This window comes from Trachymyrmex cornetzi, unplaced genomic scaffold (genome assembly GCF_001594075.2).
Source record: "Trachymyrmex cornetzi isolate Tcor2-1 unplaced genomic scaffold, Tcor1.1 scaffold5, whole genome shotgun sequence".
In the NCBI taxonomy this organism is placed as follows: domain Eukaryota; kingdom Metazoa; phylum Arthropoda; class Insecta; order Hymenoptera; family Formicidae; genus Trachymyrmex; species Trachymyrmex cornetzi.
This window is the reverse complement of record NW_017299806.1, coordinates 1,309,712-1,335,387: the sequence shown is the minus strand read 5'-3', so window position 1 is coordinate 1,335,387 and position 25,676 is coordinate 1,309,712.

The window sequence follows — 25,676 nt, the reverse complement described above, 5'->3', positions numbered from 1 at the left end:
CCCAGAGCATCCAAAATTGCTCACAAATGATTAAAAGATCGTGTAGAGAGAGCATCTGGATATTCCGTGAGGCCAAAGGTTTGTCGTAATCGTTGGTTATTTTCATTCTAATGTACGTCAAAATTAGTAGTACCAAATTTGTGGTCAAATGTTATAAAATTAAAATGATAATTATGGTAATTATCAAGAGATAAAATTAGTTATTTTAAATAACTTGAAAACCAATTATTTCTTTTGACAATTACCATAATTATCATTTTCATTTTATAACATTTGACCACATATTTGGTATTACTAATTTTGACGTGCATTAGAGTGATAATAATGATTATAACAAACTTTTGGCCTTACGGAATATCCAGATGCTTTCTCACGTGGTCTTTCAACTATTTAGCAATTTTGGATGCTCTGGGAAAATTTTCATTCGGCTTCTCAAGACCTTCTGACCATTTTCACTTATAATTTTTACTGCGTTTTACGTTATTTTCTAAATAATTAGTAATTTTTTATACATTTGAGAATGGCTCAATCTCGTAGTCGAAACATATGAGAATTTTTGTAATGGAAAGATTTTAATTTGTGAATATTTGTAAAGTGTAAAATAATTATTTTCTTTTTCTTTAATATATGTAATTTTTTGATTTTAATTTGATACTTATTTGATTCTTATTGCCCTGTCGATATATTAACTTTGTTTTATAATTAATTACAATTATTATAAATATAATGAATTATAATTATAAATATAATATTTATAATTATTAATAACTATAAAAATAGTAATAATTATAAAAATGGAGCTCCACCATAATTATTTTACCATGTAATGTCACAAATAGCAAAACACGTCTCACAATGTAGGCACAGAATCCGCAGTTCTTGATGCAATTCGAGATGCAATTAGTGTCTCCAATAGTACCGTTTCCAATAGTACCATTGCATTACATCGCCTGTTATCACGCGAATTCGATATTGTCGCGCTAAGTCTTCCTGCTTACGTAAGAATTATACCTCATTGCAGGGCGGAAGCCCTTTCTTTTTATCATTCCAAACTTGACGCAATTTCCGACTCTGTGTGGTAAGCGACTCGTCTTCTTTCGACCTCACCGTGAAAAAAGTACCGATTCACCTAAATCCCGTGTAACTCGCTAAAGATTACCATGCGCGCGCATTCTGTAAGTTAAGATCTGACAAAGGAAGAAGTATTCTTTCGCGAAGCGACCATCTGATGACAAAAGGTTGATCTTTCTCTCGTGAGAAAGAGGGGAGAGGGGAGAAAAAGAGATAGAGGAGTCCATCTGGAATCCAAAGAAAGAGGAAAACCGGAGGATTCACCGTGGGTACCGCCTAGATAAGGACGGCAAATTGCAGGCAATCTGGCTGATTAGGCTCCAGGATAGTAATCCCGGAAATCTCGATGTCGGGGCCGTCTATACCATACGTCCTATTCGACTGTGACTGCCTTCATCGTAGTTACAGTCGAAGAAAGCGAAAACTGCTGTGGAGAAGGAATCGAGGGGTGGTACTATCGAGCGGGGAGGCGACGTCCGTTACATCCGTACCGTGCCGAGAGATTAGGATTCTGCCGAGAAATCCGATGAAATCACGGAAAAGGGGACTTCTTTTCATACGCTAGATCGACGATACGTGTACTCGTACATTAACCTCGTACCATCGTCGTATTTTCCCCGGTTTTCTCCTATTCTATTCTTCGTTTCCATATCGCGATTTATTTTATAGAATTGTAAACTTCTTTTGTAGCGGTTCATCGCGGAATATGGTACGTCACGAAGTCACGTTCGTTTGTGTGTGAAAAGTCGCGCGGGACTCACGGCAGACCCTCGTTATCTTCTGTTTGTCAGTTGGATCTATGATATAAGGGTGCAGACACAATAGAAGGAATGACGAATAACAATTGATTGACCAGAGATCAGATACAACATTTCTGATCGGTTGAAATCGTTATTTCTTATTCTTTATTCCTTTTATTGTGTCTGCACCCTAAGAACTGCAACCCCAGGTGTGTTCTTGCATGCATATTTCTAATAAGCCAGTGAAGAATTGATGCCAGATAATACCATCTTGCCACGGCAATTTGAATCGACATCATATGAATATTCTTTTATTTATTTATTTTTGTGTTTTTATCTACCCATATAGGGTTTTACAATCGGCCCAGTATTGGGCCACTACCGATTGTCGTAGTTTGGGTACTGGCGTAGTATTGGCAACCTACGGGCGTAGTACTGGCTAAGTGTCGGATGATAACTTGGGCCCAATATTGGCAAATGATACTGGCCCAACTGTTGTTAGCCGGTACTGTACCAGTGTAGATATTGCGATCGGCCCAGTACTGCACCAGTATAGGTACTGATAACTACATTTCGGGCATTGGTGCAATGTTGGCAATACTACGGGCGCAGTACTGGCTGACGGTACTTCGGTCGTCATTTTACAGCCTGTCGTTTGCCAGTGATGGCTCAGCATTGGCTGACCGAACCTTGGCCGTTAGTGAGCAACCGTTGCGTTGGCCAATTGTTGGTTTCGTTGTCATTACTGGCAACCCTATATGGGTAATTATGTGTGTTTACATTGTCAATAAGTCTAAATTCTGCGTGGAGGCTACATCAGGTTTCAATACTCGTTTTTTTGGCGGTGTACATATCTCTTGAATGTAACTATTTAAATATGGCCGCATATGGTAGCAAACCATATGAAGCTCCTCTCGAGTATAAATACACTTTGGATATTTAAATCATAAGTTGTGTTCAGCAAAACAAGCAGCTTTGCAACTGTTGTAAGATTCTTTAAGATAACTGGTTTTTTCCCTTAGTTTCTTGCTAAACGTGTAACCAATCATATTAAAGAATCTTACAACAAAGCTACTTTTTTTGCTGAACACAGCTATTGCTTTGACTATTCTCTTATCTACTCACGAAAGCTTTCTCAGATAAAGAAAAAGAAAAAGAGAGACACAAAATAGAATTTTTACAATATCACGTTGATAATCTAACGTAAGAGAAATCGAAACTCGTGGGTGCTTTCGTCTTCATTTACATGGCGAAGGAACGACGACTGATGAAGAAGCGAACCCGCAAATAAATAAATACACAGACGCACAGAAACACACACACACACACACACACACATATATATATGTATATGTATATATAAAATTCGCGCGGTTGGGAATGTATTGACTATGGCGAGTGGCGTTCGCATCGTGAGAAAAGTCGAGCCGCGTCATATCAATTTTACCGGCGCTGTCGCCGTCGCCGAGTTGCCATCCGCTTTTTGCTCCCCAGCAATGCATTTAAATTATTTATAATGGGGCTGCTTTTTCAATCTACGTCAGTGAACGGCCGTGTGCACGGGAGAAGAATGGCAGGAGAAAATATAATACGGCGCGAATTAACATCATCTACTGGCCGATTGTCGTTCAGTATATATATACATATATATATAAGTTGCGATGCACAGTCTGTCGCAAAATTACGCAGATTGAGGATAGAAGCTTGTATTTATTAACGATTGACGTATTTGCTGTGTCGTTTCGGCGAATATCAGACAAAAACGACGCATACATATTTCGATAACTCGTATAAAACGAAGGAAATAAAGAAATTTAGGAAATGTCCCGAAGCTGTTCGTAAAAAACTAAAAAAGTCATTATGCTTTACACATGTAATTTCTACGACCATCCGAAAGACTACGTACCCATTTTTTGGTCTTTTTTTCAATAATTTCATAATCCGCTTAGAGAGATAATGAAAGGTATTTTAAGTTCTTTCTTTTCTGTTTTTTTTTAAGGATTGTAATCTTCTTTTACTTTATATTATGCACATACAGTAAATAAAAGAGCATTATTTTGAACAATATTTTATATTTATTTACACGGAAAGAACGGTTTTGCTGAAGTGTTTAAAAATTTAACTGGACACACATAGTTCTGAAAATAATTCTGTTGGATTACCAAAATAATTACGTAGGACGTTCAAACTGGTTGCTAAAATATTAAAACTTTTTGTAGCATTATGTTTCGAGTTTCCTACATACTTAACTATTTTTAATATTCCGATGTTCCAACAAAATTATTTTTAAATCTGAATTTAGCTAAATTTTCAAACATTTATGTTTCCAAAATTGGAGGGATTCTTATTTATTTATTATTAGACTATAAAAAAACGGGATAATGACATAAATAATGAAGATATCTTACAGCAAAGTGCGACTCGACGTACAGAAAGTATTTTCTTCTAAGTATTACTCTCTGTAATTTAGAAAGTCAACGATAGCTCGTTCTTTCTCTCTTTCTTTCTTCATCGTTCCCTAGCGTGATGAAGAGATTATAAAATTTACGCGCGAACACGAAGGTGGTAATAGAATTTTGGAAAAAGAGAAAGCTGAGTACCGTCTCAGCCTTGTCCAACGTGGGATTATCGGGGTCGACAAAGGGATTTTAAGGGGATGACGTGGGATTGGATCGCAAGAGGTGCGCCGCGAGGCTCTCGAGAGCCGCTTTGTGTCTCTGCTATAATTATTATTTGCGGGACCGTCGATCTTCAATGGTCTTACAAAATTGCGTTCTGCGAAAAGCACGTGTAAGTGTCAAGTAGTGCAAGCTCAATCCAATTAACGATTTCATAACTTATATATTAATTTATTTGTGTATGTGCCTTTTTTGAAATTATGAAGGAATCTCTCATTTTTCTTTAATTCGAAATCGTACAAGATTAGACACATAAATGTTTAAAGAAAGCTGCATAGATCAGACATTTGCGATTTTAATACAATAAACAAACAAAAGAAACTAATTTTTAAGATAGATTATGTAAATAATATCTTTATGTTTATTTTTATTTTATCAAATTTGGAGTGTTATATTTTGTTTTTAATTTATTTTCTGAAAAACTTTGCTAAAAACCAAGTGAAAGATTTTCGCGTGAGATCCTTCAATTAATACAATCAGAATTAATTAGTCGCGGCTCAATTTCTTTTTTTTCTCTCCTGCCGACTTCTGGTAGCCAACCTACAGTGAGCGTCGGCCTAAAAAAAAAAATATTAGCTCGCCATTTCTAATTTTCGGTGGTCTGTTTAATTAGAAAACAACGGGCGTTGAAGCAAACGAATATGCAGTCTTTCCTTTTGCTAAAACTCGCTCGCAAAACATCGCATATTCGCAATGTTTTACCGTGATGCCTTTGAAAAATTAATTACAGATGTCGTGAAATGGCGACCGGCGTAGTCAGGGAAATGCTTTCGGTCTCCGGCCACAATGTTCCCATTTAAACTAATTCTAAATTTTTATCAACTCTCACGATCGTGTTTCCTTGCACGTCGATTTGCGTGACGATAAAAGTTTATGTAGTATAACGGCTGCATAATGTAGCCGCGGAAATATTCGCTGCGGCACAAAAGTCTCCGTTTACCTTATACCCGATATCTCTGGATCTCTCTTCATGTTACAGCTGCGAGCTACATTTGATCCACACGCTGAACTTTTTCTGAAAGATGCGAGTAAAACGAAGATTATTGCGATACGTTTATTTCCTGTAATTTTGGTATCTACACGCATTGGTTATCTGCACACAAGTGACCGCATATCGTAAGTGAAGAAAATTACTTTGCGGTAGATTAAACTGAAACATGCGAAACGAAAAGAGCGTTTTACATTTGCAAAAATAGAAAAAGATTATAGAGAGATGGGAGGGGGGAGGGAAGGGGAGGAGAGAGAAATGAAAGTTGACCGTGCGCGGATAGAGTGTATTATAGTTTGGCCGGAAGCAGGCGAGAGTGCTATTGGCTGCGTCGTATCGTGTAACACGATCGCAAAGGGTCCGCTTCCTCCCTCGCATGCCGGTGACATCGAGCGGATTTGTAGGGAATTGCGGAAAGTGCAGAGCGCGGAAAAAACGGCAGATAAAACACGATCCGAACCACCTGGCGGCATAGGGAGTAAGGGGAGTGAAAGGGGACCGGGAAATGGGCGGAAGAGCGATGAACGGGGGATGTGTGAGGGCTGGATGGAAGGGCCGGCGTGGGCGGTATCGGTCGAATTATCGAGTGGTACGTTACGGTTTTATGCAGATTCGCCAGAAACGTCGGGGCAGTTTCGGAATTAATGGCGGCCGGACAAATGTTTCGCGGTTTTTCTGCTGAATTATCGTGCCCCCGGGCGCAACATAACGCGCCCACAGTTTGCCGTGTGTGAGTCGCGACGTGTAAGTACACGTCCATGAGCGTATGGTCCCACTCGTGTACGAATGTCGCGACAGGGTACGTGTATACATGTACCGCCGAAATCGGTTTCGGGTAATATATACATTACATGCACGGTCGTTGGCACATTCGGTTACAAATATCGGTATAATGCTCGTTTTTATCTGGAGCTTTTAGAGTGTCCAAAGTCCGAGTGTGCGCGTCAAGCTGCGAAATATTGGGAAATTTGAGTGACAAACTGATTTATCCATTTAATTCTGAACTCTCAATTACTAGAGGTAGTTTCTTTGCCAAAAAATTGCGTAGACTTTTCCATTTGTTCATTTCTGGTAACATAGCTTTATAACGTAACAATATTTTTCGTTTTTATTTTTTGATATTTATTTATTGTATATTTTATTTATTTTTGTATATTTATTATTACATAATATGTACATATTATGAAAAGAATAGTTTTGTGTTAAAGTATCTAAAAATTTAACTGGGTATAATATTTGAAAATAATTTTCTTGGTCCATTAAAATAATTACATAGGATATTTAAGCTAGTTGTCAAAATATCAAAACTTTTTGAAACATTGCTCGTCAGCGTTCTACATAATTAATTAAATGTCCTTATAATTAGTTAAATTTTTAGACACTTCGGTAGAATTATTTTGTTTATATAATTCTATTTGGATACATTTCTGATTGCGTTATATTTTTACTTCTGCACGAATAACATTTATCGCATGCTTTTATAGTTTTTTTATTATTGAAAATATTTTTATTTTCTATGTAGTTAATTGTTTAGATATTTATTTCAAAAATGTGCATACACATTTCTAGCATGGATATTTAAACAATTTGCTAGAAAATAATCTCACATACATATTTTTTCATTCCTGTATACACACATATATATATATGTATGTGTACAAGTTTATATAAATGTGATGTGTTTTATAAAAGTGTCTCCGACAAATTTATTGAATATTGAAGTGAGCTTTACCAAAGAATATTTGAAACAATAGCTTTTCGATAAAAAATAATGATTTTTCCAATTTAGAAATGACTAGGTCAAGTTGAAACTATATAATATATAAATGCTCAATTATAGCGCGAACTGTTAAATCGGTTTACTCGAAAATAGCGCACACGTACATATGTAGCACGTCCCATTTAGAAATACTAAAATATCGCGGATATAGGGAGCGAATTTCATCGAGATAACATCATTCGCTTTCGCCGATCAAGTCACTTAAATTAATTTCCGATCCCTTTTATCCTGTAACTGCGCTAGTGAATCGCGCATATTACAGGATATACGGTGGCGTTCGAATAGCGCCAAAAATCATCTATGTATACGAGCATTACCGGTAATGTATTACTCATGTACGCAGTGGATATTTCGCGCAAAACCATCAAAGAAGATAACCACGAGAGATATACATATGCTATCATTCTACGCACCTGAATAGATATTGATAATGAATTATAATGCTGCATGATTTTATATTATATACATACATGTGTATACCGGTATCACCGCCACTGTGCACGCTTCTCTGTAATTGATTTTTTAATACATTATCTCCACTATCCTCGATAACGAAGCGTACTTCGGAATATGACGAAGTTTTTGTTTCTTCAAGCATCAACATTTCATATTTCGTTAATTACACTTGTTTCAAGTTAAATCAAAAGCTCGTAGAACAATACCTTGATAGCATATCCTGGAAATTAATTAAAGCCGAAAATTCTACGTGATACAACCAGCTTTGATAGCTTATAATTACTACAAACCCGACTAACATTTTCTGATTAGAGCTTTCGACTTTAATTAATTTGCAGAGCACCGTACGGTTTAAGCGTATCGTACGGTGATTGTGGTACACTTCGTAACTAAGGAATGATTGCCGCACGATTTTCGATGTAGCATTTTCGTGAGAATATCATAGCTGGAACTTTACGGTGTGTATTTGTCAATTGGTTTGCTTCGTGCTTCAACGATTTACAATACGCGCTCGTGGTTAATCGAGATAGCTCGTTGAGACAGAATTTAATTCGCGCTAATCGCTCGAGCTCGAATTAATTCCGGTTTCCTCCTTGTTTCTCCTTTCTCCCTCTACCCCTTCTTGTCCTCTTTCTACTAGCGTTTAATTCAATTCGTCGGCGACAATCAAGCTCGAGTGTTCTATACCGGAAGTTTCCGCGTTCCTTCTATCTTATTGTTAGCTATTCTCTCCTTCTCTCCATCTCTCTCCTTCTCTCTCTATCCTTCCCGTATGTATATGTCTCTCTTTTATTTCTATATTTCACCTTTTCCTGTTCTTCATCATCTCATTTCTCCACTCTCCATCTTCCATTCTCCGCTTCCAGTTTCCTTTACATCATTTCCCTCCTCTTCCTACTTGTTGTGCAACTTTGAGTTTCGTGTTTCCGAGCAAGGGTGAAAATCGGGAGGAAGACAGATGCGGCTGCTGAGGCTACCGATGGTGGCAACGTGGTTAAACCACACCCGGAATTACCGTCACGACTAGTCTAAGACTTCCTCTTACGCGCGTATCTTACGTCGTATACAGATTTAACCATCGACATATAGTACTGGACGGAGCATACCATCGAAACCAGACATCTTGACAGACCTACACTGTTAAATTTTATTGGGTCAAATTAACTCAATGTGAGTCGCCACTGCTCCTACTCAATCATATCGTTATTTTTTACTAAAACAATGGTTATATTTGACATTATACAGTATTAATTTAACATTGTATAGTGTCAAATTTAATTATCATTTTAGTAAAAAATAACGATATATTTAGTAGGAGCAGTGACGATTCACATTGAGTTAATTTGACCCTATAAAATTTAACAGTGTAGAAAGAGATAGAACGATGTTTGGGTAGTAGCGACCAATATAGGACAATAGTAGAAAGAGAGTTCCGTGCCCAAACATTTACCTTACTCTTTCTAGGTCCGTCAAGACGAAAGATCAAAGACATTCCGCCGCATGCTCCGTCCAGTACTATATGTCGATGGGTTTAAGGGGATCCTAAACCAAAGCTCGAACTCCGAAAAATCACTAGATGTCGCGCCGCGCGCCGCACATCGACATGTCTTTTTATACTACCACAGCAATATCTCACGCAGCCTATGATACACGCAGTCACACGTACGTGTCAATTTTCGTATTGCGAATTCATCGCGATAAAGCGTCTAAATTTAATTCTGAAAACTCGACGTTGTATATTTGTGCAAATTACGTGACTGTGAATCATTATTTCGTACGTACAGGTTGCAAAACTTTCAAATCAAGCAAATGTTGTCACGACTTGACAGCTGAGACGCCATGTTACACTAAGAAATGGTAAAAAATATATCGATTTCGAAATTTTTGATCATTCTCAGCGTAGACTCCAATTCACAGTCACGTATTAATGCGTATACTTTAATCCTGGAAAAGGATTTTCGAATCCGTGAAAGAGAAAAAGAGTATTCGCAATACAAAAATTGTACGTATTTTAGTCGGTAATACAGGATTTTAGGATCCCCTTAAAGATGGGGTCCCACGGCCCGTGGCTCGGCAAAGCTCTACACGTCGTGGGACCAAGACGCACCAGCCCCTGTAACTCGTTATGAAGTTGTTATATATGTTCATAACGACAGTTGCGCAGATATTTTACATAGTAAAAAAGCTGCGCGACTGACGTTATGAACACATAACGAGTTACAAAATACAGGGGCTGGACGGCTCACTATTGCTCGCGATCCATGGCTCGCGATACGTATTTTCAGAAATTAACGGTAAGTTTCGCAAGCCAAAGGCTCGCTTATTTTTTCATTATTCCACTCCATAGTGATCTAAATGACCAAAAACCAAGTGTCTCGACTAGCAATAATGATGAAGGTGGGATCCCACCTTTACCGTATTGGAAGATAAGAGACACCCAGTGCCAAATTTATTTATTTCACAGTTCGTGTATGATACGCACATTGATCATTAGTTTCGTAAAGAATCTGAAAAAACGCTATGATCATCAAATACATAAGCGAATAAACCTTTTACAACATTCTAAATTTCTTGCAGTGAAATCTCACTTCAAGAAAGTGAAAATACAATCACCCTTCACTTCTTGAAAAAGAGTGACAATTTTCACTCTTTTTAGAGTGATTTTCACTTCAAAGAAGTGAAATCTTACTTTTTGGAGTGAGAATTCACTCCTTTGAAGTGAAAATTCACTTTAAAAAGAGTGAAAATTGTCACTCTTTTTCAAGAAGTGAAATATTTTTTACTTGTTTTCAAGAGTGGTTGTGTTTACTCTCTTGAAATGAGATTTTACTGGAAGAAATTTAGAGTGAACGTAACTAAATATATAATACAACGAAAAACCTAGAATTACTGGAAGATGATAACTTGGAAGAACTTCGTTAAAATTGATTTTTATCTTTGACTTCTTTAATGATTAAACTCAATGGCTCTAAGATCCTATCTGTTGCCGAAAACAAAATTTAAAAAAGTTAAGCCGTTTCTGAGAAATCTTTCGGACTGACAATTGAACGGACCAACTTGTGAAATTATGAAATAATTTGCTACGCTGCACTGTTTAACTGTTTTGTGTCGTTCCAATTATAATTGACTTGACCAACGTCGAGTGTGTCACCGGTGCTTTTGTTTGCGATTTTTGTATTTGAATAATATATATCATAATTATGTATCCACGCGCGTATGTCAAAAATTATTTTATAATTACATTCTTTTCATAATCGAAATATCAAACGGAAAGTCCAGCGCGAGTCACCGATAATCCTCGCCACACGGAACACGTTAATAATGCATATATAAGTATTCGGCAAAACGGCAAAATTCAACCTCATGTCGAGCGGATCGAATACAATCGCAGGAAACCTTTACACAAGTGCTCTAAAAATGATTATCGCGATATGTCATCGATATTGAAAGATTTAGTATTTTCAATATTGACATCAATTAACCGATTGAGAGAGCGGCGTGATTGATCGTCGTATTATTGGCGGTTTTCCAAACCCAAGTCACGCATCCCCGGCACACACGCGACACGGAAACCTTAAATGAAACCTTTTACGCGGCGTGACCGATCGTGTCACTGGTCGTTGTCACGAGTGATCGGTGTACTCTGGTAGTACAGTCAAATCGATGTGATCGCATAGCCCATTCGAGTGACGCGTGCCGTCCAGTAAGCTCTCACGCGAGCGTGTAATGCCGTGGCCTATACAGGATCTGCTTACTCGACATTCCGGTATTGACATCAATTATCTCTCTCTCTCGTCGGGCCGCCCGGCGCAAAACGGAACATGCGCGTCGACGGACATTCAGAACTCGTCTCGTGACTAGCGAGAAGGAGAAGTTTGGTTAAATCGTGATCGCCGAAGATTATGGAAGTATGATAATCCGTTTAAATACTTTCATCAGTTTGCGATACATAGATTGGTGATACAGTCCGGGATTTGTATAATTTCTCTCTCACGGGTATTGCTGGGATTAATCACTCCTGTTTCCTATGGAAACACCAGATCGGCATTGACGAGAGTACGTTCGCTGACAGTTCCATACATTTTTTTTTTGTCAAACAAACGGCGAGTATTTAGGGATTACGCGTTGCAATATGTTTATTTGAAACGCGCGATCCGCCGCCAGTAGAACTGAAAAACGCAACGATATTTATTCTGAAAAGCGGGTTATCGGCAACCGTAGATTTATATGTCCATGCATGCAACGGACCGATAACTATTTCTCCACCGGTTAAAAAATCTCTCTTTCCCTTTCTGCCCTCTCCCTTCTTTCCTCTTCGAGTCCCTTGATGGCACAATATTTATACAGAAAAACATTGTTCATCCTTGTGGCAAACTGTTGCCATGCTATTTTTCATCCAGATGAATGCCAGTTGCGTCGATGAGAGTCGAAGGCTCGCGCTTGATATATTTTTCAGTCTTGGGCAATTTATAAAAGTTCATCGTGTTTTTCGTGCCAGCGCTACAAATCATCATTGTCAAAATTGTATGCATATATGCGAAATACGATAAATCGTACTACTCGCGTGCGTGTAATGGAATAAAAATCGTACTTGCATTGTCATCGTTTATTTTGTAACTGATGACGAACGCTGTTTCAATTTACAATTATTTTCGAAAACGGAATACGTTACGTATTATACGACCAAGTAACGTTTTTATTTCCTAATCGTTTCGTTAATAAATTATAAATACGTAATACAAATCGAGACAGAGCAGTAAATATTTCGTATATGATTTCACAAATATATTATACTTATGAAAGAATAAAATGTAAAAAGTTCACAATAGCATAAAAATATAAAAATGAAAATTCAAGTACCTAAATATTTATTAGACGTTATTTTTATATAACATGTTATTTTTGAAAAATTGTTTAAATGAAATTTCAGGTCGAGCCGCGTTTTCGAAGAGAATCGGAACGAACGATGAAACGGATAATTAGTGACGATTTTCGCTAACGACCGGAAGTTCGAATCAGTCAGTTTCACGCGGTTTATTTGAGGCATAGATTACCGAGGGTCCGCGTGTTTTCAACAATTTTTCAAACGGACGAGGAAAAAAAAGCGTATATGCCGGACGCGTCACAGAAGTTATCGGGATATCGACTAGATTTAGAACTTCGTGAGACAGCGAGAGATCCGCGTGTGTGTCCTGGAAACAGAATGCCCAGTTCCGATTCTCCTTATATCCGCCATCAGGGCCAATCTCGATCTCGCGAATTTTGTTCGCATTGCACGATGGATACCTAACTTCCCAGCCCGGGTTTCCCACAGTAGATGGAATCGAACTACTCTCAAAAGTATTAAGAAAATTGGGGTGTCGAACGCGACCGATATTACCTCGTCAAATATACTCGGGAAGTGTGGTAACAATTTTGATTTTTCTCTTCTGCCATCTGACCTGTGTCGTATCCAGAATGTTTGAAAATTCACCGACAGATCGTATCTCCTGCGGCTTTCTCTATCAAATCGGATTCAATTTTTCCTCGACAAAGGTCAAACGCGAAAAGATTGCGAGTAAACGGCTTCCCGCAAATTTATTTATTTATACAATACGTAACGAATCCGTATTGTGACTATTTCACCTCGAATTTACAACGGAATCGAACGATACTCGATGATAGCATTAAATGAATGGAATATCGAACACGGTCGATGTTATTTTACCGTGTATATTGGAAGCGTGTAACGACTTCAATTGACATTGACATCCGCAAATCACGGAGATTTCTTCGATCATTCATTGATTCTTTGAAAATCATACGTAATGTATATTCAATTCAATCGATTATTGACAGTATAAGTAATTCTTCTGACAAAGTTCATTAATATTACACAAGAAAGTCGATTTCGCTGAACTATCTAAAAATTTAGTTACATCCAAAAATAGTTTTATGTTGGACTAAAATAATTATATAGAACGCTCGAGCTGGTTGCTAAAAGGTTAAAACTTTTTGCTGATCATGCTTAAATTTCCTACATAATTATTTTGATGATTCAACAAAATTATTCTTAGATCTTTAGCTATCTAAATTTTTAGATATTTCGGCAAAATTGTTCTTTCTGTATAAAAAATATAAAAGTGCATATATATATATATATATATATATATATATGTCAATAATATTTTATTTCTAATGTTCTTTACATTTAATAAAGTTTGTATACAAGTTTGAAGACAGTAATATATCAAAATCGTATATATTCGGTAAACAAAAAATTACAAAAAAAAATTGTCATCTAATTTGCAAGAATTCGAGGGACGTAAAACGCTTTCCGCGATATATTAAATTTGAGGCTCGTTGTACTTCTGAACTGGGCCATCGATAACTGCGAAATGGTTGCGCGCTTTATGAAAGAGAAAAGCATTTTAAACCTTCGATCTGCACCAACGTCGTTGATCCGCCTCTTTCTGTACGATATCATGAAAAAACGATTATACCAGAGCTGGGGCAATCTAGTGCTGCCAATTAATTGCGCTTGTCGAGCCTTTTTTATTGCGCCCACTCACTGTCATTTGTCCCTCATCAGGCGATCTAAATAAGGGTTGGTAACGTTAGCTGGGCTTGATAACCGAATATCGACCACGCTTTAACGAGCTCTCAGAACACGCGCGCACCTATGACGTGTCGCCGTCGCTTTATCTGCTTGCTTCAGGCAAGATCGACGATGCTCGATGTGGTAGCTACATGTGTACCGCACCTTGTAACGCACGGTTTGAATTAAACTACCACCACTCGCGAGAGTAACATCTCATTCCTTGTAAACGCACATACAGCGACGCAATTACGTGCCCGCGTAGAATTTAAGGGCGCGTCTATTGTGCTTGTGTTATTTCACATCACAATTCCCCCTCCCCCCCTCCGGTGAATGTTCACTCGAGGCCGTGATTATGTAACAATTTGTAATTGCATGTATTTATATTAAACCATCGATTTATTCCATATTGCATCATTAATTATCGTGAAGCTTAGCATGTAGGTAAAAGAACAAAGCGAATGAATTGTAATCTAAATTGTAACAACGAGAAATATGCAAATTAAAGCTTCGTATTCCGCGATTTTAACGACGTCGTTCCAGAAATTGTCGATTGGTATAAAACTACATATGGTAGAGATGTTTTCTCGCAAAGAGAGAAAGCTTGACACCGTTCTAACGCAGACATCTCTGAAGCTTTCACACACGGGAAAAATAATTTTGCTGAAAGACCTAAAATTTTGCTGGATTCAGATCTGAAAAGAATTTTGTTGGACTATTAGAATTATTTTATTGGAAATTCAAACTGAAATATCACAATTTCTTGTAGCATTGTTCATTATCATTTTTTAGTTTTCCACCAACATAATTATTTTGATGGCCCAGCAAAATTGTTTTCAAGTTTGTATCCAGCAAGATTTTAGAGCTTTCTGCAGAACCATTTCTTCCGTGCAGAATACTCGCTGCGAAACGTTTCTGTAATCGTACGCGTGTCCGAGACAATTCTATCCAATTCGGTTCCTCGAGTATTTACAGCGTACCACAACTTAGGACGTAACGCGCGAGAGAATTTGCTTTCGCACACAAGTTTCCTCTTTAGGCCTGCGGTCTTATTGCGAGCCTAGCGATATACCCGATCGTACGTTACAAACTTTACTCGTAACTAATGCCGCGCTTTGCCACGCGTTTGTTCAACAAGAGCCTAAGACCCGGGTTTGCCGGAGGCCGCACCCGCCGAGGGAGTAGCACGAAATTTCAGTTCTGCTCTCGTTATTAGCTTACGAGCGTATAATTAAGCGTTACGTACACGTGTATTTGATGGAATCTCATAAACGAGAAGTAACAAACATCTTTTGAGAAAAAGGATTCAAGTATGTTACATTTTTTTGTGATTTTCAAGTATTTATATAAGTATAAAGTTGAAAGAAGTGAAAGAAGAAATTGTACTATAATTGTTTCAATGTTGTAAAAAATAATTTATTTTTCAGTTAATCATATATAAAAAATTATTTATTTTTTAGTTAGTCATATACAATTGTCTTACAATGTCGTACGAAATTATTTATTTTTTCAGTTAGTCATATGCAGTGATTGGATATTTTATATATCTGTTTAAAAAAAGCAGGATTCCGTAGCGATTTCTTAAGAAAAAAGGAATTAAAAAATTTTAAATTTCAGCGATTTTCTAGTAATTTCATTGCATGCAGTAGATATCTAGCGTACAAACGTTGTAATTTAATAAAGCAATTTATGTAAGTATAAAATTATGAGAGAAGTGAAAAAAGAAATTGTGCTACAATTGTCTTACAATGTCGTAAGAAATTATTTATTTTTTCAGTTAGTCATATGCAGTGATCGGATATTTTATATATCTGTTAAAAAAAAAACAGGATTCATAGTAGCGATTTCTTAAGAAAAAAGGGATTCAAAAATTTTAAATTTCTGCGATTTTCTAGTAATTTCATTGCATGTGCAGTAGATATCCAGCGTACAAACGTTGTAATTTAATAAAGTAATTTATGTAAGTATAAAATTGAGAGAAGTGAAAGAAGAAATTGTGCTACAATTGTCTTGCAATTGTAAGAAATTATTCATTTTTTCAATTAATTATATGCAGTGATTGGATATTTTATGTATCTGTCTGAAAAGAAAAACAGGACTCATGTAGCAATTTTTTAAGTAAAAAGGGATTAAATAATTTTAAATTTCTGTGATTTTCTAGTAATTTCATTGCATATAGTAGATATCCAATATATAAACGTTGCAGTTTAATAAAGCAATTTATAGAAAAAATGAAGTTAAAAGACAAAAAGTGAACGAAGAAGTAATTTGTACTATAATTGTTTCACAATGTTGTAAGAAATTATTTAGTTTCCAGTTAGTCATCTACAATGATTGAATATTTTGTGTATCTACATAAAAGAACTGCCACATTTCCGAAGAGAATTGTCGCTCTTTCGACAATTCTCCTCTCTGTCAGATAATTCTTATTATCTCTCGATTGCTCGATGACACGTAAATCTTCGCACGTCAGCGAGAGTTTATTGCGGGAATAAAGCTGGGACATTGTCTTACAATACTACATTGGCATCCAAGTGATCACAGGTTTTTTTAATCCATCCCCCTACGACTCAGTTGCACAAGCAACTGCCGGTTAATTTTCCGCTAAGTAAACGCACACACAGGTCGGACGACCCAAGAACAAAATCGATAGTCTATTATTCGGGCTTAAGTTACGCGATTTATGTGTACACTCCATCTTCGTGCTTGCCTCTCGAGATATCTAGTGCGCCGCTAGGTGAACACATTTCGATCTTGCGGGTCGACACTTGGATAAGACTCCTTTTACAAGAAGTACCGGTGGAGATATATACCGCTACATTACACACCGATGCGTACCAAGAGAAATTATTCCAAAATGATGAAATCCTATTTCACTGTAATCACTACGCACTTCCTATCTCTAAGGTATAGCGATTTGGATGCTTTCGACTCTGCTTGCGCGCTGATAGGGATATTAATCCTTTGCGGGGAATGTGTTTACCTACCCAAATAACTTGAATATCCCAGATTACAACCGCTAAAGTTGAGTTTATAATAAACTGCGTAGCTTCGTATTGCAATATCTTGATGTAACATAATGTAATCAATATTTACAGAACGATAATTGAAAAATTGTTGAAAAACTAGCTGTTACCTTATATGAATAATGAAATATAGAATGAAATATAAAATAAATAAAATATTAAACGTTATTCTGTAAAAGAGAAATTTTTTACCTTTATCTTTTCATTTAGCATAGTGCAAAAAATATGCGTTTATGAACTTGTAAAAATATTATAAAAAATTTGGAAATTTGATTCGTTGCATATTTCAATGATCGAAGATCTTAAGATTGGAGGGAATGAAAAAATTTAGCTGGAATTCTTGGAACTCTGAATGACATGTTACAATTATTGATGTTAGAAAGTATTTAATAATTTTCGAAAGCAAGATAGTTTTAATTATTATTCAGTTTTAAAGATTCATTTCGAAGTCATATTACTGAAAAATGCAATTTAAGTTAATCATTTTTTATATTTATTTTTAATAAAAGTTCATTTTTTGCACATTATATGATGAATGGATTATATAATAAAAGTGACAAGTTTCTTCTATATTATAATACTCAATTCATTTTATTAGATATATATTTATTAATAACAGTTATTTAATTTCAGCAATTTCCGATTGTCATTCTATTAATATTATACCAAGCTTGTAAAAAAACGAAGATAAGAAACATAGTAAATTTAATGTATTTCTCTTGATATAAGTATAAAGTCAAGATATAAAATTACTGGCCAAATATACGTGCTCTCGTATATCTAGCTAGTAATTTAAGGGAGCGTGCGAAATTTGGCTTGGACCATTTTGGAAATAAACGGCTCGTGCGGCCGGCATTGTTCCGTGTCGAAAGACGCCTCCAGCTCGAGGCTGCGATGTTGTCTCGCGGTACCATCTGCTGAGAGTCTGAAGACTCGAAGGTTAAGGCCCGAGAAGCATCCGATCTCGGAAACAAAGAAAAGTTGGCTACTCGGTGGCGAGTTAACGGGGGTTATCCGCAGTCGCGTTAACCCTTTCTCCGCTCGCCAAGCTTTCGTTGGCGGAAGGGTCGCGAAGGCCGCGAGAAAGGGGTGTATGGGATCGGGCGTAGGATAGCTTTTATTTCCAAGGAACCTTGTTCAACAAGCCGTCTGCCACAATAGCTCGAAAGTTTCCATTGTGTTGCGCGCACATGCACGCCTACTCGACAATCAGCCGGGAAGCTTCACTTTTTGCTAGCTCGCCTTCGGCCGCCATTGTTCAATGATTGATGATACCGCAGCGACGCTTTAAGTGGAACAGAAGAAAGATTGGCGCGAGGAAAGTTTAGCCGGAAATTATGTGCAGGGTAGACGACATTTTTCTAATAAGTCCTTGGCTTAAAGTTAAATGTTAGCCGGACGTAGTAACCGTCAATCTTCCTGGTAAAGCTCTACTCGTTTCATTTTAATTTAATCTGCTAGTTCGTTATTAATCGTAAGGTATATATTGTTTAGTCTTGTTTAATTATAAAATGTCCATTTTTTAATTCTAAATAATTGTTGAAAAATAATATTTATTGCCCTGGTAAAAATATATTCAGACATCATTCATTACTGTCTACTGTTATATTCTCATTAGTTGTAGCGATATTGCGAAGGAAATGGACAAGAACATGATAAGAACTTTATTCAGTGGCTAAAGTAGTTTGTTTAAGTAAAAATATGTGTACTTGCTCTTCAGACACATGCTCAGTTACTGTTTAAATAAATTATTATTAGAATAATGCGTAATTTATTTATTATTCTATTTTCGTTCAGTAAATGGGTTTAGATTTTACGCATCTTTCATGCACAGTAATTGCAGGCAAAGCGTTACATCTTAATTGAGATTCTAAGTAGTTTTACTTCTTAGTTATTAGACAGAGTTAATATAACCGTCTAATAACTACTCAAAAAATATATTGAAATTTCTACCGCGGAAATTTCTAAGGCGGTTTAGTTTGCAAACTCTACAGCTTAAAAATTGCCATATTTTAACCAATTCGTTGTCAAATAACCTTCTATTTGCAACGTTATAGACATTAAAGGCATAGTCTATTTATTGCTTGTAAATTCTGCAAATAAATTTAAATTTATAAAAAATAAGTAAATAAAATACAATCCAACTTTTATAATAGTAAAAATTCGTTGCTAAAGTTTTCACAAGTATATAAGAAATTTTTTAGATTTTTATACAGTTCCAAACAATATAAAAAGTTACACTAAAGTTCCAAGATCCAAGTTGCAGACGAAGGAATGAAAATTTCACATTGTCGATGGAGGATTAAAATATGTTATATTTATAGTGTTCAGAGTTGGAAGCGTTACTTTTTCCGTTACTTTTTCGTTATTTATTATAATAAACATGAGACGTTGCAATTTTTTATAACTAAATGCCAAGGTTGGAAAAGTCGACTCTGCCAATCTTAGCGTTTAGTTATAAAAAACGTCATTATCAAATTGTTTATTTAAAAAAGTAACGGAATATGTAACACTTTCTAACTCTGATATTGTTATACAATAATCAGCTATCAATAAAAGGGACTCTTCTCATCCTCGTCATTTCGAAAATCCCGGGCGAATTTCGGGGTTGATCGAGCGCGAGTCTCTCGCTATTATCAAACACCAAACTTCCTTAATAGTGCATAAATCCCGCTGATCGAAGCTCCGAGACTCATATCACGCGTCGTGCTTGCGGAAAACCTTCACGCCCATCCATCCTCCGTCGGCATACATAACTCGAGCGCGAATAACGACACGACGTCTGACGAAATGACCGTAGCGGCTTGTGATGTAATAAAATCGACGTTAAAACTTATATAACCGGTAAAATCGACCGTCTTCTGGATATGCATGGTGAATCGTTCTAATCGTCATGCGGGGCTCGTCTGGATTATCCGGTATTACGAGAATCATCAAGGAAAGCAATCAGCTTTCACGAGATTAGCCACTGACAATGCAATGCTGCTGTGCGTTACTACGTCCTTTGTTTTATTCACAATGCGCTGTACTTTCTCTCTTTCTCTTCATCTCCCTCTTCGCGATTTCAGTAACGTTTGCACGACATTTTCCCGCACTACTCGTCGTTGAATTCAGATTCTTTCATTCGTCAATTTAGTCAACGATGTCTTAATTCAATTTAGTCAGTGTTGAATAAATCAATCAAATTAAATTAAGTTAATAACTTTGTGGCTTCAAGAATAAAAATCTGATACAAGTAAAATGTCTATGTCAATTCTGCGGTGTTATTAATGCGTTAATTATGCAGGGTGTCCCAAACTTTTTTGCCAATCACTTTTGTGTAGATAAAGCGGACTAAACTGAGTCGAAAAGTCCTCTACTATTTTGTAATTTTCGCAGTAGTTAACAAGATATTAATTACTAAAAATTGCCAAATATTGGTCTTAAATAATTTTTACTCAAATACTATGAACTTTATAGAAAAGCTGAACTTTATAGAAAAGCTGCAAGAGACAAAAATCATTTATTTTCTTCTCATAAAGTTCTGAGAATTTTTTCAGAATTTTTTATCAACTTTTTAGTGCTGCATTTTCTTATTTTTACTAGCATGAGAAAATACGGTATTAAAAAATTCTGAAAAATTCTCAGAAATTTACGAGAAGAAAATAAATGATTTTTGTCTCTTGCAGTTTTTCTGTAAAGTTAATAGTATTTGAGTAAAAAAATTATTCAAGATTAATATTTGGTAATTTTTAATAATTAATATTTTGTTAACTATTGTGAAAATTGCAAAATGGTAGAGGACTTTTTGATTCAGTTTAGTCCGCTCTATCTACACAAATGCGATTGGCAAAAACTTTCGGGATACCCTGTATATTCCTAAGGCGATGAGATATAATTTACAAAAACAGTTGAATAAATTTTATTTTAATCAAATCTCAATTCGTAACTCTTTACTTAAATTTTTGTTTTTCCTCTAAGAACATAATAATACTTTTTGACAGACACTGATGACCGCGCGATTATCTGAGTTTGCACCAGGAAATTTTATCGTTGAAGCTTAAGGAACCACACAGTGAGAATAGTCGGACAGTGTCGTCGATTAAAACGATGGCTAGAGGTAGATAACAGAATTGCATAGAACTCGAGGTTCGCAGGAGGGATCGCGGTTCCGGGATTATGAAAAGTTGCCTTCATTTCAGAACGCGCACACCGAGTCCTTCAACTTTTTTATGAGTTATCGAGTTCTCAAATGTGAGACCGAGGATCGACATAATAGAAGTCAGAGCTAGTTAGTGCTCGAGAAGGCTTTATTGCTTTCGACGGCACATTTCAGAAATTATTTGACGTCTCACAATCGGCCATTCGTAACGCAGAGTTAAAATGCACTGTCGGAATTGCGGAAACAGTGCTGAGGCCTCTGAGAAATCATAATAGCTAAGTTATTAATCGATCATGGAGAGTTTATATCGGCACACAAGGATAGTTTTTACAATCTAATTTATATAACAGGATTGCCGCAAAACTGGAAATCAGAGAAATCAGGAAATATCAGAAAAATTGAAAACAGTCAGGAAAATCGAGGAAAAGTCAAAGAATTCAAAATTTTTTGAAACACAAAAATTCTTGTCTTTAGAGAAATTTAATATGCATACATCTTACCTACATAATTTTGGAATACTATCATATTTAATAATTAAATGCAAGCAGTGTTAGCAACATTAAGGCCCGGTTGTTCCACTTTTTGGTAAATTTTACCTGTTAGGTAAATCTGGCAATCCACGCATGTAATTGGGTAATCTTGTTACTTACCCAACAGATAAAATTTACCGAACGGTGGAACAAAAGGTCCTAATAGTAGCAATTTACGTTGCTGTGTTAAATTACTCCTTCAACAAAACATTTGACGGTTTCCAAATCAGGACGAAAATACAAAAAGTTTCAAAATATTATTGAAAGCATCAGAAAAAATCATGAAATTTTGTCTGAAAATCAGGAAAAATTATGAAAATTTAGGATGACGAATTTGTGACAACCCTGTACAATGGATATGTTCGAATTATAGGCGAAATTCCCTTATGACGCAATCACTTTAATCAGTTTTATTTTGTATCCTTTACCTACATCTCCGTGCTCCGACTATCTCTTTCTAGATCTGTATCCGCAACAAGGGACATATCGACTTGTTGGCAAGGAGATTACATTCAATTAGAGTTAGTCTCGACCCAGTTATTTCAGAAGGATCGTATTGACGTAATATGTTTACGTCCTTATACACATACGTGCTCTTGGTGGTTAATACATCAGCCTGCGGTCATTGAAAGTGGAATTCAATTACGTTGTAGGATGTAATAAGTGTGCATATAGTGTAACTGACATATTTTAGATTATATGCGTAGGAGAAACGTGGTGAAACCATGCGGGAATATTTGGAACTTAATATTACGCTTTACGATTGTGGTAAATTATAATGCAAATGTGGCTAATTATAATGCAACACAGAAACAGAAGACTTGCTTTATAGGAATCGATGACGAATAAAATTTAGATGTAACGATGATATAATAACAGCTTACAGTGAAAAAAATATTTGTACAGGAAATATATCTTTTTAAAAATCTCACACGGAGAAAAGAGATTTTGCTATCAAGGTATCAAAAAATTCATGTAGATGCAGATCTGAAAATAATTTTGTTAGACCATCAAAATTATTTTCAGATCTGTATCTAGCTGAATTTTTGGATACTTCAACAAAATCGTTCTCTCCGTGCGAACATAAAAAATTGTATTATTTGGATGCACAAAAAGTATTTGTGCAATCGAAAAATTTAACTTTTAGTATCAAAAATATTTTTATTGTGTATTTTATTATGTATTAGGACAGAACGTATTCATTGTATAAAATTACTAATTAATGTTTATTTTCTACAAATAAATTAAGCTTAATAAAAATTTCCTCTGAATATTTTTTGAACTCACTGTATATCGTAATATTAAAAAAATAAAGCTTATCAAAACTATTTAAAGATTATTTTATTTAAATGTAGTCGGTTTTTTAAGTATTTAATGCCTTTAGTCATCTTATTGAGAGATGTCTGTTTTATTCGACATTGTGAATATACGTGAGGATATACATACGTATATTTTGGAATTACGGCAGACGGAAAGTGTTTTAGTATGATTAGAGTAAATAGCACAGATACGATCGAGACGTCGTCTGGTGCTTCGCGCGGCCTGATAATCGTTTCCGCATGAGCGCGAATTTCCAGGAGGAGGTGGGGTTGTTCAGACGCCGTTGATCCCCCAGTTGTCTCGCCGCCGCTTTGTCTCCAGCCGCGCATTTGGGCGGTATGTCAGGAACGGTAAGCAGCAGCGATAGTTTGCTTTAGTTCGCTAAGCCGGAGACATCTCAGGGACCGCGAACTCTGTCGTGCTCCAACTTAGTCGGTTCTAAAACCGCACGCGTATATGCGCTCGCTTTATTCGTCAGATGTTAAGCAGACGTCGCGACGTCGCGGCGTCGTCGCCGTCGTCGTCATAGGCGCGTAAATAATTCGAAAGAAACTCCGCGTTCCTGTTTGCCAGGCACTCGTAATTAGGTTCATAATCCTACAAGAGGAAATAATTACACGAAAATTCAACGAAGTACTGCTGCAATTAAATTCTATCAACGTAACTATCATTTATAAGTATCATTTGCGATTATCTCTAAACGTCTAGAACATCTGTAATCACAAAAAATAAGCGGCACAATATTTTCTAGAAAGAGATTTATATTTTTGCAAGAATTAACCTAATTTCGTTAATGCTATAGTTATATTCTTGCTGCGTTTCATGTCGGGTTTTTAGAACAATCGATCTAGAAAGAAATAGACCGAGTTATGAACAGAAATGAATAATCCAACAATTTAGAAATTGTAGTTGAAATCCGATTTTCATATTTATAACTGATCGAAATATACAAATTCAATTTTTGATACTGGAATTGTTCTTTCCGATTCAATAGATAGTTCATTCTTCGGTTTTATTGTAAAACTAATATTATATCTCGTCGATATCGCAAAATTTGAGCTATTATTGACGAGAAGTCTTATTTTTATGACAAAGGCGAATGTTAAAAAAAGGCCAATTTTTGCCCACAAAGATGTAAGTATAAGGAATAGCGTTTTTTATAGATTTCGATCTCCTGAATACGATAGGTTTAATTAATAAAAAGTTCGGGATCGATAGAGCATACATTGAAAATTAAGCATGAACATGATATATTTAAACAAATTTCAATATTCTTGCTTACTTTTCAAAGTGCCTCGAATGCCACGAATTTTTTGATAATTTCATCAAGAAGGTCAAAATCTACAAAAAACACGATTTTTTTTACTTACATCTTTATAAGCAAAAATCGGCATTTTTTTACGTTCTCCTTTTATATCGTTTATAAAACTAACAATATCTGCGATCGTGTAGCTGCGATTAATCGTCCAATCGTCTCTATTATTAGGGACTCGACGACATTTCCTTAATGTAATCAGCTACGAGTCGATTACCGCGATCCACTACGCGCCGCACGCCGCGTGTAATTAAGTCTCCACAAATCTCGTGGTAGCGTGCAGCGTTCAGGTGGTATCGTCGCCACCGCTGTCGGGACACCCGGTGTACTCAAGCGGGGTAATTGAATAGGGTTTTCGAGCTGCCTCCCGACCCTGGAGGAATGGCCTGCACATGGATGTATTGTTCGGACGCAGCCACAGGAACGCCGTAGTTGTCGATATATATCGTATACTCGCGGATAGCCAATTGTGGACTCGGCTTAATTAAGGTATTCGTGGTTATAATGAAATTCGACTGCCGCGTGTTTAACTACGAAAAAACAGTACTTACGCGCTTCGAAATTCCGAAATTTAGTTGAGCTGATAATCTAGCTTCTTTCCTAATTAATTCTTACCATATTATCTACAATTTGGTGCCTCATGCTTACCATCAAGGGTCACTTCAAATCTCTTCGTTTTTTCACCTCTCTAAAATAATAAAAAAAATCTCTAAAAATTCACCAACATACTTTCAACTTTCTAGAATAAATATTGACTGTTTATTTTGGAAAATAATAAAATGTAGTATAATTTATAATTACCGAAAGACTCAAAGAAACTTGCACGAACAGGAATCGCTCGGTCACTAGTTACCCATATTAGTACGGTAAGAGTTAAGCGTGATTTTTAAAAAATTTATGGCATCGCTCGCGCTATTTCGATTTGAAAAGATAATCTAGAAAGAGATGGTAGTATTTTTGTGTACCGTGGAAAGAATGGCTTTGTTGAAGTATATAAAAATTAAGAGATATAACTTTGAAAATAATTGTCTGGACTACATAAAATAATTACATA